The 4,785-nt window shown below is 36.4% G+C and overlaps 1 non-coding gene across 1 annotated transcript; it reads left to right on the forward strand.

Annotated features, from left to right (window-relative positions):
* Positions 1-4,194: 4,194 nt before the first annotated feature.
* On the forward strand, positions 4,195-4,301 carry LOC142435209 (U6 spliceosomal RNA). The gene has a single exon (XR_012781313.1). It is a non-coding gene; the product is annotated as a U6 spliceosomal RNA (small nuclear RNA).
* Positions 4,302-4,785: the final 484 nt, after the last annotated feature.

Genomic DNA, 4,785 nt, shown 5'->3' on the forward strand with positions numbered 1-4,785 from the left:
GGCAGAGAAGGGGATCAAGGGAGGCTCCAGATAGGGCAAGATATGACAAAATAACAATCTATAAATTATCAAGGGCTCATGAGGGAGGGGGAAGCGGGGAGGGAGGAGGAAAAAAAGAGGACCTGATGCAAAGGACTTAAGTGGAGAGCAAATGCTTTGAAAATGATTAGGGCAAAGAATGTACGGATGTGCTTTATACAATTGATGTATATATATGTATGGATTGTGATAGTGTTGTATGAGCCCCTAATAAAATGTTTTAAAAAAAAGAAGTAGGAATGAATGTTGCCTTTGAAAGTATCACACCTAGCTACTACACTTGAACAATAGAAGAAACAGCTTGGAGCCATTGGTGTGGCCTATTTAGTAGACTCAAGACAAACACTTTGATTTTCAGTGTACCAGGATATTAAGAATTATTGGAAAAGATAATATATTTTGAGCAGTAATGAGAGGGACATATGTTTAGAGGACACATGAGTGGAAGAGTCACAGAACAACCCAAACAGAGAAATTTGGAGTATCACAGAAGGTTAATATCATAGAAAGCATTGAAGAAAAACCTGTAGATTGATCTTATATCCCTTTACCTATAATTCGTTTTCATTAATCTAGAAAGTAACTTCAAGAAACTATTTAGAAAAGTATTACATTTCCAATACAACCTTTATGTTTTTGTATATTTTCATCAATAAGAGAAAAAAATATAGTATTTTGTAAGGAAATATATCTTTCTATATATTCCTTTATGCCTTACAGCACTTATTAGAAAAAAATTGGAAATGCGAGGATGTTCCTAAATATTGGTTAAAACCCTATCATCCCCCCTCTGATATACTTTGGATCTGATCTGGTTTTCAATATTTTCTGTTTTGTGTGTGTGTGTGTATGTATACATGTTTACCTGTAATGTATTTTGTTATTGTGGGTAGCCCTCTTGAATTTTTGTTATATGTTTTTCTATTTTTTGGTATGTGAATCCAAGAATTGATGAGTCTACTGGGGTTGTGTGTGGTGGGAGGTACAGTATGTGAGAGGGAGTAAAAAGTACTTGATATTAAGGGGTTCAAGAAGGAAGGAAATGTTTTGAAACTGAATATAGTAGCAATTATATAATACTGCTTACTGCTTGCTTGATGTGATTAAACTGTAGAATGGTATATCTGTAATAGTTCCCAACAAAATGGTTTTAGAAAAAAATAAAAATAAACCCAGGAAAAAATATCAGAATCTAATATGCATATATAAGATAAATATAGGGAAATATTATACCATATATACACATTTATAGCCACTTCTCAAAATATATTCCTTTATGCTACTGAGATGTATTATTCAAATATAACCCTTAACCATAATCATTTTTGTGATTATTATAAATTCTGGCTCAATACCTGTGGTTATAATCCCATTTTGGAGCGAGCTCTCTGTTAAAAGGTTTAAGATGAGATGTACCTTAGTAGTTTAAATTCTCTCTCTCTCTCTCTCTCTCTCTCTCTCTCTCTCTCTCTCTCTCTCTCTCTCTCTCTCTCTCTCACACACACACACACACACACACACACACACACACACACGAACAAAACTACTAGGAAAACAGTCTATATAGCCACACTATAACCCACATGCACCATCATCAAGTCCATCCTGACTCATAGTGTCCCAATAGGACAGAATAGATCAGTTTCTGTAGGTTTATGAAGCTGTAAATCTTTGCAGGAGCAAGAAACCTCATCTGGCTGGTGGAATTGAAGTAACAAATTTACAGTTAGCAGTCTACAAGTAACCCACTATGTCACTGAGCCCTCTTAGTTATAACAATCTATTTAAAATAATACACTTATAATTATTCATATAAATGGTATAGGAGCATGAGTTTGTTGGGTTCATGCACACATATAATAATAAAAGTGGACAGTGCTGATAGGTAATGACATTAAATCATAAGATGTAATTATCCCAAACATTTATGACTAGCGTTTTGGAGTTTCAGAGTATGGAGAATTTTTAAACATGGCGTGCCTTAGTTTAAACATAAACTTTGATGAAGCTGCATTGTAGCACCACAGACACTGGAAAAGATAATGATGAGAGTAAGAATTCCACCAAGAAACCGGAAGATTGTCTTAGCAGTCAGATTCCCAAATCAATATACCTATCTCAGTCTGAAATATTGAAAAATATACACTGTGTTATATTTATTGATGCTGTATAGGCTTAAAATATTTCAAATAAATCACAGCTATAGAACAGTTTCAAGATTTGAGTTGGAACCATGTGGTGTTGAGAACTATGAAAGGCCTGAGATTTTATCATACTTGCAAGTTTCCAAGTTAACCTGCCGCATTTCATAGATGCTGGCAGAAACGACAATATTCCTGAGTCTGAGATAAACATCTTTACCGCTCACAGCCCAACTGGCAGCATGGCCTTTGTGTTTGCATCTGTCCAAGTTCTATGGGATTGGCATGGGACAGCCCTGGTGAATCTGTCACAGCTGAGGACCCCAATCCTTCACAGTATATTACTCACTAATCTGGCAAACTTTGGCCCCAAATTAGATATTATAATTATTATACTTCTTCCCAGGAATGAGACACTCTATCCTTCTTCCCAGGTTGGTGCTATTCAAGAATCCTGGAAAAGAGGATAGAACCAAACCTCCCTGGGCCTTTACTAAAGGATTGTCAGGAATGTAAGAGGTACTTTGAATGTAGTCTTCCAGCAGGTGGCTGTATCAGTCGTTCAGGAATGTGCACATATGAACTTCCCTCTACTGGGATACTTTGGTTGGCCAGAAAATGGGATGGGACATCTGACAGTTACTCATAGAGGCATACATGTAAAGACCACAAACCTTCAATCATATATGTTATTTCACAGGGCCTCACAAAATTGCTCTCAAAGCTTCAAGCGCTCATGTTCCTTATTTCTACAAATGTATCATCTTACACTGAACAAAATAAGGGAAGCACAGAAAAAGGAAGAATTTTACAATGTGTTAACGTCAATGCCCAGTAGTTTTATGGACTTTCTGTCATCACTTTTTTTTTACTTTGAAGATGTATGTGGGGTGTGTCATATGGAGATACTTCCTTGATCAAGACTATGGACTCTGAGACGCCTGTGTCAAATAACCATCATGCCATCATGTGAGCCATTGTGCTTTGTTACTGGATTCATCAGGCCTAGGCTTGACTCAGTTGGAGCTTTTCCTGGTTTGTTAGAAAGTATTTGAAGCCGAGCCCTCCAAATGACTAAGTCTGCTCCTCTCACTGTCAGCAATAGAAATCCCCCTTGATAAGAATTGGAACAGTTTCAGTGTTGGGAGGAAATTCACAGTTTGAAATCAGTATAAGTATCCTTAAGACAGTAGCTTACAAAGAAGTATCCAAACTTATTTCTGATTTCTACTTCAAGAGTTAGAATTCATAACTATTTGCCCTCTGCCTCCCTGGAAATTTACATATTCATGACACTGTCACATTCTTTATTAATTATACAGAATTCATATGCAAAAACACCACTTTCTCTCTGCGGGAATTTTTAATTCTTAAAACTCTTATGTATCATTGAAAACAATTAAGACCTAGAAAAATATTTATGGAAACTACTTTTACTTTTTAGCTGAATGCAAGGTCAAGCAAATATTTCCTTGCTGTGATACTTAGGTTTTATGTCAACTTGGCTAGGCCAAGATTCTCAGTGGTTTGACAATTAAGGCCTAGGAATGCCCCATGATATGACCTAACACAGTGTAATCAACTTCATAATGGGATCTGCTGTGAACAGCCAATCAGTTATAAAAATATTAGAGTTAAATGCAACTCCCTTATGTCTCAGATTGATGCTATATTGCCTGCTGACCCTAAGAGCCATCTGACTTGTTCCCACTTCTACAACTGTGTGATCCATTTCATTTTCGTGATATAAATCTCTCAGTCTTTCTCCATATACATACACACACACACACACACATATATCATTTCTCCCTGGTTTTGCTTCTCTAGAGAATCCAGCCTAACATATTTGCCTTCTTTTCTTTGCTACTATGTCAGCAACAGCATGCTTTAAATTTTCCTCCTATTATAAAGAGCAGGCAGGATATTGGCTCATTTTCAAGTAAAAAGGTGAAACTCAAGATAAATAGATACTTCTATAGTAGTTGGTGTCAGTCTTTCTTTTACATTATTTCTAGTGCTCACTTTGGCAACACATATACTAAAATTGGAATGATACAGAGAAGATTAGCATGGCCCCTGTGCTAGGATGACATGCAAATTCATGAAACATTCCATATTTTGGGAATCCTCCAAACCAACCCTGAGACAGTCAAAATGTTCTAAAAAATTGTTTCTGGTAGGGGTTAATAAAGGGTAATGTAACCAAGAGGAATTCCTGAAACCCAAATGAAGACTGAGCTTGATAGTGGGAGAAGAGGAAAGTAAAAGGAAATAGAGGAAAGAGCTAGGAGGCAAAGGGCATATATCAAGGTATAAATAAAGGCATGTCCATATGAAAATATATTTATATATGAAGATGGAGAAAAATATCTATGTGCTTGCATTTACAGGTGTAGTATTAAGGTAGCAGAAGGACACTGGGCCTCCACTCAAGTACTCTCTCAGTGCAAGAATACTTTCTTCTATTAAATTGGCATTCTATGATGCTCACCTCCCTGATACAATCACTGAAGACAAATGGGTGCATAAGAAAATGTGGTTAAGAATGCTGATGGTGCCTGGCTATCAAAAGATATAGCATCTGGGGTCTTAAAGGTTTGAAGGT

This window comes from Tenrec ecaudatus, chromosome X, assembly GCF_050624435.1.
Source record: "Tenrec ecaudatus isolate mTenEca1 chromosome X, mTenEca1.hap1, whole genome shotgun sequence".
Lineage (NCBI taxonomy): Eukaryota > Metazoa > Chordata > Mammalia > Afrosoricida > Tenrecidae > Tenrec > Tenrec ecaudatus.